The sequence below is a fragment of the Anguilla anguilla genome, chromosome 14 (genome assembly GCF_013347855.1).
Source record: "Anguilla anguilla isolate fAngAng1 chromosome 14, fAngAng1.pri, whole genome shotgun sequence".
NCBI classification, from domain to species: domain Eukaryota; kingdom Metazoa; phylum Chordata; class Actinopteri; order Anguilliformes; family Anguillidae; genus Anguilla; species Anguilla anguilla.
Genome location: NC_049214.1, coordinates 39,349,853 through 39,363,588, shown reverse-complemented (window position 1 = coordinate 39,363,588; position 13,736 = coordinate 39,349,853). Strand labels below are relative to the sequence as shown.

The window sequence follows — 13,736 nt, the reverse complement described above, 5'->3', positions numbered from 1 at the left end:
CGTGGGATTAAGACTCAGAGCTGCCCCCCACACTGCCCAAGAGCCTTTATATAACTCACACGGCCATCTGGCACCCAGGCCCGGCCGGGAGTGGGAACGCCGTCCGCAGGAAAACACCTCGTTTCTCCCGTCTGTGGGGAGCCTGGGGGGGGGGGTCATGTGAGATTCCAGGCAGGTTAGGAAGGGGTGGAAGCAGGGCGGAGGAGGGGCGGGGGGGAGCACCTTCATTTTCTGTTTGTTTATCCTCTCGGCCAGAATTTGCTGAATAGACCAAGAAAAAAACAACAGATTTCAGAAAAGAGCAAACATCGGAAAAATGAAACTGTCTTCTTTTCTTTAATTCTCTCACTCTCCACACACACGCACACACAGACACACAGATATACACGCACATAGGCACACACAGACGCATGTGCACACACGCACGCACACACATGCACACACACACGCACACACTCACACACATACTCATACACACACTCATACACACATACATGCTCACACACACGCACACACATGCATGTGCACACATGCATACACACAGGCACACACACACGCACACACGCACACACACACACGCACACACACACACACACACACACACACACACGCACACAAACTCACCCACACTCACACACAGCTCTGTTCCACTCTGGCACCCTCACTCTGCAGTGTGCGTTGGGTCCGCTAGCAGAGAAGCTTAGCGGGGGCTGCTGCCGTCTCCCACAGGCAGACCCGGGAAAGTTCCAGCCGCTGAGAGTCACATCGCGCGGTCTGGACAGAGTACGCAGGGGTCTGTGAGTCAGGTATCCTCCGGCTTACCGGCTTTGGGGTGGGAGGGGGGCATAGGGGAGGGATTAAGGGGGCGTGAGGCTGGGCAGAGGAGGGGGAGGGGTTGGTGGGGGGTGGGTGGGAGAGGGGAGGGGGGTTGGGCAAAACCCACAGGCATCGGCTCCCGAGCTGAAAAGCCCACTGTTTGACTGCTCACCGCAGCGAGAGCAGCGTGCTTCTGAAATCTGCTTTCAGAATCAAATTCAGATTCGTCTTCCTGGGTTCAGACCGCTGAATATCCTTCCTCGCTCCTACCCCGGGTCTCCAGCTCCTGCCGTTTCGTCCGAGCCGTCCTTCCACCGCGGGGGGGGGGGAGCTGGATGTGGCAGAGAGAGAGGGGGGGGCGGGGGTAACTGGGGGATAAGCGCTCTTTTGTGACTGCCCCCCAGACTGGCAGCTTCTAGGTGAGTGAGCAGTCTTTTTATGCAATTAAGTGTCCGAAACCTTTTAAGCGAAACCGACAGGCGATTGTTCATCGTGCAAATAGAACTGGCTGTTGCTTAGGGATTAGGCTGGTGGAGTTCATTATATTGGTGTTAAATCACTTTCTTTTAAATGCCTTGTGAGGTTTTCCCCACCCCACCCCCCCCATTGCTTTCTACAGGGCTGGCTGTCTGATATATTAAGTTCTTCACTGTTGGTGAGTTTGAATGTGGGAACTGTAGCGAGATGACTGTGACTGTGACCTCAGTCACATATCGTAGTTACAGTGCTGTGTTGCATAAGATCCATTTAGAATCAAAATGATCTCTTTTTTTATGCTTTATTACTTCAGGGCATGGAGATGAGGAATGAGTTTTGGCTGAACTGAGATCGCCCTTTTGAAAAGCGGGGTCCCCCACTGGTTGAAACTGGGGGCTCTTACAGTGAGACGGTCATCCCTGGGGAGTAGTCTGTGGGGGGGGGGGTTTGGGATTGGGGGGCGTGTAGAATACTGACTTCGTTGTCACCCCCCCCCCCCCCCCGAGTGCTTTTGCCCTGGGACCACAGGAGAGAGAGTTCATTTGACCAAAAGTCTGATCTGCTGAAATTAATATTATTAAGCCTGTAATGACATCTGCACTGAAAGAGACAGTGAGAAAGAAAGAGAGAGAGACTGAGAGAGAGAGAGAGAGATGTTTGTTGAAACGAGCAAGCTGTAAAGGAGGAGGACCAACCAGGATGCGTTTTGGTGTTTTGGCGTTTGCCGTGTGTTGCGCCCCCCCCCCCCCCCCCTGCACGGCCCCCGGGCTTTAACCCATCGAGTTTTCCGCTCGGCGAGTCCGCAGATGCCCTGTTTGCGTCAGTCCCCGTTCCCCTCTCTCTCTCCGGTCCGGAGCCCTGTTTGCGTCAGTCCCCGTTCCCCTCTCTCTCTCCGGTCCGGAGCCCTGTTTGCGTCAGTCCCCGTTCCTCTCTCTCTCCGGTCCGGAGCCCTGTTTGTGTCAGTCCCCGCTCCTCTCTCTCTCCGGTCCGGAGCCCTGTTTGTGTCAGTCCCCGCTCCTCTCTCTCTCCGGTCCGGAGCCCTGTTTGCGTCAGTCCCCGCTCCTCTCTCTCTCCGGTGAAAGTAGGGCAGCCGCGGCGCTACGGACACGCGCTCGAGCGAAAGGGCCACTCCGGTTACCACGCCGATGGGTTTTTGCGACGACCTCCGAACCCGCTTTACATTCACAGTGCATCTCCTGTAACTCCTTTTTACACGACGTTAGTCAGCTTTATATAGCGCTGAAATTCAGGGTAGTCCAATCCTGCGATGTTGTTTGGGATGAATATTAATGCACAAACAATGTAATATTGCTCCAAATAAGGTGGACGATAACACGCGTTCGTTACGTTGTTGTTCTTCTTTACACAAACTGTGCTGTGTTTGTATTGTATTAGTACTGGAACAGGTTGAAGTTTGATGCCAAAAACTTGAACAGAATCTGACCGGTTACTTGCTCTCTCAACCTCCTCAAAAACAAAATATCAAGGAAATAAAATGAAATGAGTACCCTAACGTACAGATTAAGCAGATTTCGTTCTGCTGCAGAGAGGGTTGTAAGAGTCTGTGTTGTGTAGCTCTTAGTCTTGAATGGCAAAGACCTGGCATTAGTCTTGAATGGCAAAGACCTTGCATTAGTCTTGAATGGCAAAGACCTGGCATTAGTCTTGAATGGCAAAGACCTTGCATTAGTCTTGAATGGCAAAGACCTGGCATTAGTCTTGAATGGCAAAGACCAGGCATACTTTTTGGTAATTTGTATTTGTCCTAATATTGTAGCTTGTTCTTCTGCCTAGTTGGCTTTGCAGAGGTTAGGTCAGAATAGTGTTCACTGTGTGAACTGAACTGTGTTCTTAGCTAGAAAAAGCTGTACAAAATAAGTGTTGTATCTTATTGAACTTGTGTTTTGTAGTTGTCCATGACCATGAAATGCACTTTTTTACGTCGCTTTGGATAAAAGCGTCTGCCAAATAAATGTAATGTAATGTGACGTCGTTATCAAAGAAAAAAAGATCAATTCAACGATCAGTTTACAATTTTATCATTTAGCCAAATTGACATTTAAAAGCACATTTTACATAGAAAGCCAATGTTACCACCGCTAAGAGTAGCAGGTTACTGTGGCCAGTGTGTTCCACAGAGAATCTGATAGAATATGGCAGGATAGATTAATATTGAGAAGAGTTCAGAATAGAATAGATATTTACTCTTCTCTATTCTGCTGGTGCAGCGCAATAGACTGTACTGATTCTACTCATACGTAAAAGCAACTTGCATCACATTGACAATGTAGCATATAGTGCACATAAAAAGCTGTTCCAGTTTCAGGTTATCCAGCTATTGCTGCAAAATAAACAAATGTGACTCCAGACAGGCTGCAGATTGCTTAACAAATTGTAAATAAGCCTTTTTCAGCATTGCTGAAATAAACAGAAGTTGAATTGTCAGAGAGAGAGAGAAAGAGAGTTAGGATGCGTGTGTGTGTGAGAGAGAGAGAGAGAGGGAGAGAGAGAGTCAAAGTGTGTTTGTGTGTGTGTGTAAAAGAAAGGGAGAGAGAGTCAGCGTGTGTGTGTGTGTGTATGTGAAAGAGAGGGAGAGTCAAAGTGTGTGTGTGTGTGTGTGAGAGAGAGAGAGTGTGAGTTCCTGACCTCATCAGCTATAATTTCTCAGTGTGTTGTGAAGCCTGAAGTCATCCATGCCTAATGTTTGTGATTACCCCACAGTCTAATTACAGACTGAAGTAACTCCCAGTGGGGGCTGGAGGTGGGTGTGGGAGCGGGGGGTGGGGGGAGGGTGTCAGACTGTTTCAGTCATGATCAGGTCATTATTATTAGTGTCATTTTTATTGTCTATTTGCTTAGCTAACACCCTGTGTGCATGACCCAAGGAGGTCACATGATTCTCAGAATCCAAGGGCACTAGCATCTACACTACACAGCCACTCACACGCACACCTGCACACACACACACATGCAGACACACATACACACACTCACACGCACTCACACATACATACGCAAACACATGTACACAGGCACACACACACTAACACGCATGCCTACACGCACACACGCACACATACACACACTCACACACGCACACACATACACACACTCACACACATGCCAAACACACACACACACACACACACACGCACACTTTGCACAAACATAGTCTGCTAATTTCAACAGTTGGCACAAGTACCTCTTCGCATTTGTATTCTGATGCAAAGATAAAAAATGAGTTCATACATTGAGGCATGTGTGCGGATACACAACCCCCACATGCCCCCCCCTGGGTCAGAACCGTGTCAGAACAGGGTCAGAACCGTGTCAGAACAGGGTCAGAACCGTGTCAGAACAGGGTTGGAACCGTGTCAGAACAGGGTTGGAACCGTGTCAGAACAGGGTTGGAACCGTGTAAGCACAGGGTCGTGTAGCCGCTAGCTAGCCCGTTAGCCCGTTAGCCTGTCAGTGCTCTGCGCAGCAGGCCTGTTTCCCCGCCAGGGGCAGGGAGAGTCTGCTGCTCTTCCGCTGGAGTGCACACGGTCATGGGCTGCTCGGATGATGTGCCTCGCGTCTAATGGGCTGATCTGAGAGCAGCGGTTGGGCGCGTTCACCGCGGTCTTCCGTGTTTATCTCACGCATGCGTTCCGTACGTACAGTATGTAAGGCATCTGAAACATGTGACTTGAGCAAGATCTGGAATGGGACCTGCATTACGAGCCTGTGGCAGAGACACCCCCTACTAACCATGCTATTACTGACCAAGCCGCTGCTGACCAAGCCGCTGCTGACCACTCTACTACTGACCACACTATTACTGACCACCATCCTACTACCCATGCTATTACTGACCATGCTACTACTGACCAAGCCGCTGCTGACCACCCTACTACTGACCACACTATTACTGACCACCATCCTACTAACCATGCTATTACTAACCATGCTATTACTGACCAAGCCGCTGCTGACCACCCTACTACTGACCACACTATTACTGACCACCCTACTACTGACCACACTATTACTGACCACCATCCTACTAACCATGCTATTACTGACCATGCTACTACTGACCAAGCCGCTGCTGACCACCCTACTACTGACCACACTATTACTGACCACCATCCTACTAACCATGCTATTACTGACCATGCTACTACTGACCAAGCCGCTGCTGACCACCCTACTACTGACCACACTATTACTGACCACCATCCTACTAACCATGCTATTACTGACCATGCTACTACTGACCAAGCCGCTGCTGACCACCCTACTACTGACCACACTATTACTGACCACCATCCTACTAACCATGCTATTACTGACCATGCTACTACTGACCAAGCCGCTGCTGACCACCCTACTACTGACCACACTATTACTGACCACCATCCTACTAACCATGCTATTACTGACCATGCTACTACTGACCAAGCCACTGCTGACCACCCTACTACTGACCACGCTATTACTGACCACCATCCTACTAACCATGCTATTACTGACCATGCTACTACTGACCAAGCCACTGCTGACCACCCTACTACTGACCACACTATTACTGACCACCATCCTACTAACCATGCTATTACTGACCATGCTACTACTGACCAAGCCGCTGCTGACCACCCTACTACTGACCACGCTATTACTGACCACCATCCTACTAACCATGCTATTACTGACCATGCTACTACTGACCAAGCCACTGCTGACCACCCTACTACTGACCACGCTATTACTGACCACCATCCTACTAACCATGCTATTACTGACCATGCTACTACTGACCAAGCCACTGCTGACCACCCTACTACTGACCACGCTATTACTGACCACCATCCTACTAACCATGCTATTACTGACCATGCTACTACTGACCAAGCCGCTGCTGACCACCCTACTACTGACCACACTATTACTGACCACCATCCTAATAACCATGCTATAACTGACCATGCTACTACTGACCAAGCCGCTGCTGACCACCCTACTACTGACCACACTATTACTGACCACCACCATACTAACCATGCTATTACTGACCATGCTACTACTGACCAAGCCACTGCTGACCACCCTACTACTGACCACGCTATTACTGACCACCATCCTACTAACCATGCTATTACTGACCATGCTACTACTGACCAAGCCACTGCTGACCACCCTACTACTGACCACGCTATTGCTGACCACCATCCTACTAACCATGCTATTACTGACCATGCTACTACTGACTACGCTACAACTGACCACAGTACTATTTACCACGCTACCACTGACCACACTACTACTGACCATACTATTACTGACCACCATCCTACTAACCATGCTATTACTGACCATGCTACTACTGACTACCCTACAACTGACCACAGTACTATTTACCACGCTACTGCTGACCACGCTACCACTGACCAAGCTTTTACTGACCACGATTACTCACCACACTACTCCTGACCACACTATTACTGACCACCCTACTACTCACCACACTACTACTGACCAAGCTATTACTAAACACACTACTACTGATCATACTACTACTGACCCTGCTATTACTGACCACACTGCAACTGACCACACTATTACTGACAATGCTACAACTGACCACTCTAGTATGATGGAGGGGTATGCAGTGTCTGTCTGTGTGTGTGAATCAGTGTGTGCATGCACATGAGTGTCTGTCTGTGTGTGTGTGCATGTGTGTGTGTGCATGTGTGTGTGGGCGTGTATGTGTGTGTGTGTCAGTGTGTGCATGCACATGAGTGTCTGTTTGTGTGTGTGTATGTGTGTGTGCATGTATGCATGTGTGGGCGACTTACTGCAGTGATTTCAAAACTCAGTCCTGGGACCCCCCTGTGTATGCTGGTTTTCATTCCAACCACAATCACAATCCCAGAATTTTAACAAGCTGTTAAGTTTTCTTAATTAGGTGCTTTTCATGCTTGGAGTGATTATTTACCATCTTAAGCCTCATTATGTCACAAATGGCAGTGCATGCCATGAAGAATGAACATGCAATACTCATATTATGCTTATTGGGCACAGACTGAGATGAATCTGTGGTCAAAGTGTGGACACGTGGCTGCTAAAACTAGCCATCTGGAAGTCAAAGACAGCGCTGCTTGTGCCTAAGGAAAACAATTATAAAAAACGAAACACTCATTCAACGATTAGGAGCATATTGATTAACCTCAGTCCCTCATTAGATGACAAGGTGTTACCTGTTTTATGTAATTGTTTGCAATAGAACATAATAAGCGCAATATGAACATGGGATTTGTAGTCTTCATGGCGTGGCATGCATAGCTATTTCTGACATAATGTGACTGAAAAGGATATTTAATACCTCTAAATGTGAAAAGTGGAATTGTTAAAAGTGGAAGAAATATTAACAGCTTGTTAGTGCAGTGGGTAGCACTGTCGCCTCACAGTAAGAAAGTCGTGGGTTTGAATCTCGGCTTGGGGCCTTTCTGTGTGGAGTTTGCATGTTCTCCCCGTGTCCGCGTGGGTTTCCTCCGGGTACTCCGGTCTCCTCCCACAGTCCAAAGACATGCAGGTAGGCTAATTGGAGACTCTAAATTGCCCATAGGTATGAGTGTGTGAGTGAATGGTGCGTGTGCCCTGCGATAGATTGGCGGCCTGTCCAGGGTGTATTCCTGCCTCTCACCCAATGCACACTGGGATAGGCTCCAGCACCCCCCGCGACCCTGCTCAGAATAGTAGTAGTAGTAGTGGAACTTTATTTGTCCCCAGTGGGGCAATTGGTTGTGCAGCAGTGAAAACAGTACCAAGGCAATTAAATACAACATATAATAAAAAGTAAAAACAGAGAATACAAGTAAAAACATAAAATGCAGTAAAAAAAAAAAAAAACATAGAATACAGTAAAAACATAAAAATACATTTTTGTAAAAACATAAAGTGCATAATATTATCAAGCCTGGTTGGGTGGTCAGCTGGTATTACCTTTTCCTATTGGAGTTCAGCAGTGAAATGGCTGAACTCCAATGACAGTATGAAGGAGTGTTTGTATCTGTTGGCTTTGGCTAATGGGTATTTGAGAAAGTCTCTGGTGTACTGGATCTCGTTAAATTGAGAGTCAACGTGCCAACCTTCAGTTAGGTGAGACGTCGACCACAACACCGCCAGTATAAACACTGCAGTCCACTCCATGTTACTGAACAATAACATGATTTTTCAGCAGTGCAAGCTGGATAAGCGCGTATAGATAATGAATGGATGGATGTTACTATTATGGGTTTGCAATGGTGGTTGGAAAGAAAACCCGCATGCACAGTGGTCTCCACTACCAAGTTTTAGAAGCACTGACTCGCAGGACCTTCGCAGTAAGGAACATAAGTGAACGTTGTCAAAGCAACGGCTATAATGACACAGAGCATCAGAGCAGGAAGACTAAACGCACACTGAGAGTTAAAGTGTAATAACCAGCAGTGGCAATACTACGTGCACAATCACACAAACTCACAAGCTCATACTCATTACTGAAAACACTCTGCATGATTTCATAGATATGTGCCTAGTTACGCTGTGCAAATAATTGTACAATTAGAAAACTATGGTGGTGTGTGTGAGTGAGTGTTTGTGTGTGTGTGTGTGTGTGTGTGTGTGTGAGAGTGAATGTTTCTGTGTGTGTGTGTGAGTGAATGTTTCTGTGTGTGTGTGTATGTGTGTGTGAGTGAGTGTTTCTGTGTGTGTGTGTGTGTGTGTGTGAGTGAATGATTCTGTGTGTGTGTGTGTGTGTGTGTGTGCGCGCATGTGAGTGTTTCTGTGTGTGTGTGTGTGCATGTGAGTGTTTCTGTGTGTGTGTGTGTGTGCATGTGAGTGTTTCTGTGTGTGTGTGTGTGTGTGTGTGTGTGTAAGCATCTGAATATATGAGATGGCAAAATGTGCTGTATGGGTGAGATGGGTAGACCAAAATACTTTCATACAGGAATGAAAAAAGACTCTCTGCTCAAATTTGTGTCATTTACAATACTTCTGCTGAGCGGTATCTCTTCAAGACATTTCAATACCCACCCCACCTACCCCCTGAAAAAAGTACTGAAACATGTATATATCTGCACAGCTCACCAGGGGGTAGCACAGCCTCAGCAGCCTGCAGGAAATTCAAGGCCCTGTGGTAAGATGTGGCTGCAGGAATAGAGACTGTGGGTCTACCAGGTCTTCTTTTTCTGACCGAGCTTACGCTCTGGCCCTTGTCTGATCACCACACTCCTGGCTGAAGAGGGTCAAGCGAGAGTGGTTGCTATGCTACCACAAAACAGCTTCCCAGCTACATTACTCCAACTCTTTCATCCATCCATCCATCCATTATCTATACCTGCTTGTCCTGAGCAGGGTCGCGGGGGATGCTGGAGCGTATCCCAGTGTGCATTGGGCGAGAGGCAGGAATACACCCTGTACAGGCCGCCAATCTATTGCAGGGCCCAACTCTTTCATGATGACGTTAAAGGTTTGTCATGACGTTGGGGTGACTGACATCGATGTAGCAACACTTACGACGATTTGTTTTTAAACCACCCCAAACCCCTTTCGTTCTAGCTTTGTTGAAAATAGGATGAGGGAAATAGGTCTGCACTTGCATTTTTTTCTGCGTGAAAACTCCAACCGAGCGCAGTTGGAAAAAAAACCTGCCGATATATCTCAACTCAAAAGAGCTGGCGACCTGTGTTGGGTCCGCTAATCCGCTGTGGTTTGAGGCAGTATGGGTCTGGGTCGTATCCCCCCGCTGTGGTTTGAGGCAGTATGGGTCTGGGTCGTATGAGCCCGCTGTGGTTTGAGGCAGTGTGGGTCTGGGTCGTATCCCCCCGCTGTGGTTTGAGGCAGTATGGGTCTGGGTCGTATCCCCCCGCTGTGGTTTGAGGCAGTGTGGGTCTGGGTCGTATCCCCCCGCTGTGGTTTGAGGCAGTATGGGTCTGGGTCGTATGAGCCCGCTGTGGTTTGAGGCAGTATGGGTCTGGGTCGTATCAGCCTGCTGTGGTTTGAGGCAGTATGGGTCTGGGTCGTATCCCCCCGCTGTGGTTTGAGGCAGTATGGGTCTGGGTCGTATGAGCCCGCTGTGGTTTGAGGCAGTGTGGGTCTGGGTCATATCAGCCCGCTGTGGTTTGAGGCAGTGTGGGTCTGGGTCATATCAGCCCGCTGTGGTTTGAGGCAGTGTGGGTCTGGGTCGTATGAGCCCGCTGTGGTTTGAGGCAGTATGGGTCTGGGTCGTATCCCCCCGCTGTGGTTTGAGGCAGTATGGGTCTGGGTCGTATCCCCCCGCTGTGGTTTGAGGCAGTGTGTGTCTGGGTCGTATCCCCCCGCTGTGGTTTGAGGCAGTATGGGTCTGGGTCGTATCCCCCCGCTGTGGTTTGAGGCAGTATGGGTCTGGGTCGTATCAGACCGCTGTGGTTTGAGGCAGTGTGGGTCTGGGTCGTATGAGCCCGCTGTGGTTTGAGGCAGTATGGGTCTGGGTCGTATCAGCCCGCTGTGGTTTGAGGCAGTATGGGTCTGGGTCGTATCCCCCCGCTGTGGTTTGAGGCAGTGTGGGTCTGGGTCGTATGAGCCCGCTGTGGTTTGAGGCAGTATGGGTCTGGGTCGTATCAGACCGCTGTGGTTTGAGGCAGTATGGGTCTGGGTCGTATGAGCCCGCTGTGGTTTGCGCAGGACTGCGGAGGGTTCGCTCAGAGCCAGCTGTGATGTCACGAGGAGAGGGGCGTGACGTGAGACGCTCCTGCCCAGGTCATTATTACACGCAAACGCCTGAGAGTGATGACTTTACCCATAATTCCACGGGGTGTAGCAGAGTGCTGGAGTGAAAGAGGGAAGGACAGAACATGGCCCTCGTTCTCTCTCTCGGTTCTCCGGGTCTCCGGTTCTCTGGTTCTCTGGTTCTCCGCTTCTCCAGTTCTCTGGTTCTCTGGTTCTCCGCTTCTCCAGTTATCTGGTTCTCTGGTTCTCTGGTTCTCCGGTTCTTTGGTTCTCTGGTTCTCTGGTTCTCTGGTTCTCTGGTTCTCCGGTTCTCTGGTTCTCTGGTTCTCCGGTTCTTTGGTTCTCCGGTACTCTGGTTCTCTGGTTCTCCGGTACTCTGGTTCTCTGGTTCTCCGGTTCTTTGGTTCTCCGGTACTCTGGTTCTCTAGTTCTCCGGTTCTTCTGCAGAGAAGTGCTGTGTCAGACCCTCCCCGCTCCCGCGTTAGCCGTCGAGTTTCAGTCTTTTGGCTGCAGCCTGTTTTTAAGCTGCCAACCCGACCGAAGTGAAATCAGATTTCATTATGGCCATTTGTTTTTCATATTTTTTTTCTTCTCAATTCTGGCATAGCAGTGACTTTCAGCTTCAGGGAAATTTGCAGCTTTGGGGAAAAAACATAATTATATCATTACATATCATTATGTCATTATCATTATTTTATTCCATTCCACACACACATACACACACACTCACGCAGGCACAGACACAGACACACACACACGCAGACACACAGGCACACACACGCACTCACACAGGCTTAGACCCACACAGGCACACAGACACGCACACACACACGCACGCACACACACACACTGTTTATACACACAAACAGTATATATATATATATAATATCTCGCTTTTCCCCCCCTCAGTTTTCAATTCCAATTTGGCATGGCATCCACTGTGTTGTCAAAGCTGATGTTACAAACGACAACAAAAACAAGCCAAAATCAACTTTACAACCTGTTAACTAATATAAATCATCATATGCCACATTATAAACACATACAATGCCAGCAGGATTTCTAGTTTCTTCTCATTTGTTCGAGAATAGAAGCCTTTTATATTTAGAGATAAGAGACAGAGATTTGTCGGAGTAACGTGTCCTAATTTCTGAATATTTTCCACCTCCTCTGTCTCACGGTGACCACACACATTCCTCTTTTGGTAACTGTGCATTCTGGTGTCGGTCTTGTGCGGTTTTATTTTTTTTTCCTTCCGCGTGTTTGTTTGGTTACATGTGTTTATTTTCCGTTGGTGGAGCAGTGATGGCATTAAGGCTTCTGACCACCGCTTCTGTTGCAACTGACTGGGGACAGAATGATGCCGGGGGGAGGGGAAGTGGGTTTTCGGGGGGGGTTAGATGGGGAGGGTGTGGATCGGGCCTGGAAGCTGGGGAGGGAAGGGTTAGGACTGCGGGATATTGGTTTTGGAGACGGTTGGGGGAAACATTTACTCACCAGCGACGATGCAGATAGGCTGTCGATAAGCATTTCTGATTCTGGATTTTTATTTTTGTTCACTTTTAAACAATTTCTCTCAGTCCTTGTAATCCATCTCGTTCATTTAGTTTACTGCCTTGCTCCCTATTCATTCATAACACAGTCCTCCTACAATGGGGGGGGGTGGTGGTGGACATTTAGAAAAGTGTGGTCACAGAGCCAGTACTTGGTCAGAAACTCTCTCTCTGTCAATTCAATTCAATTCAAGTTGCTTTATCGTCATAAAAAAAAAATTAATTATTGCCAAAGCAACATACAAATAATATGTAAAACAATATTAATATTAAAATAATAATAATGATAAATGTAAAAATATATAACGATAACAACAGTGACAGCAACAACAGAAACAGAAGTAAATCCATGTCTCTCTCTCTCTCTCTTTCTCTCTCTCTGTCCTTCACTCTCTCTCTCCCTCTCTCTCTCTGTCCTTCACTCTCTCTCTCTCCCCCCCCCTCCCTCCCTCTCTCTCTCATTTCCCCCTCCATGCACACCACAGAACTGTAATTAGTCTGTTTTCCCTTGGATGCGTGAGTAAATATTTAATGCGCCTTCTCGTCGTTTTTTTTTTCTTTTTCGTGCGCCGACGTTCAGCGCGGCGGTGTTGCCGGTCTGTGCGCACGGGAGGCCGACGGGCAAAAACGGGGCTCGATTAGAATCGCGGAGAGGGACGGCCGTCCCTTCCACCGCGTCCCGCTTCTACACGCACCGCTGTGACCCGCACCGCTGTGACCCGCACCGCTCTGACCCGCTCTACACGCACGGGGATCTGTGAAGGGAAGGCTCTCATCCAGCCGCTCCACGCTTCCACCTCTCAATGCGCCCTTTCCCACATTTGCATTTGTGCATTTAAGAGACGCTCTTACCCACAGCAGCTTATGTAAGTGCATTAGTAAAAAAAAAGATGTAGCCAACACAGAGCCGACGCCAAGCCATTAGGCCCAAAACCGATATTAGCTCTTCATACATTAGTTAGGAGAAGTAAAAACACAAAGCTACAGCTCGAAGTTAAGTGCCCCAGCAGATGAAAGAGAGGCACATTGAGAATGTGGTCGAGGGCAGTTTTTCAACGTAGCGCAGGCGGGGCTAGTTAATGCCGTGATTAAAGATAAAAGTATCAGGCGAGGCGAGATGCCGTTTGAGCAGGTGCGCTTCTCGGTTTGCGGTGGACGATG

General features: G+C 48.5%; 1 protein-coding gene across 1 annotated transcript in view; it reads left to right on the top strand.

Annotated features, from left to right (window-relative positions):
• Window positions 1-1,204: 1,204 nt before the first annotated feature.
• Window positions 1,205-13,736, top strand: part of LOC118212937 (regulator of G-protein signaling 3-like) — a 121,782-nt gene continuing 109,250 nt past the window's right edge. The window contains exon 1 of the mRNA XM_035391475.1: window positions 1,205-1,235. The gene's annotated coding sequence lies outside the window, so the exon portion shown is untranslated. The remainder of the gene's footprint in view (window positions 1,236-13,736) is intronic.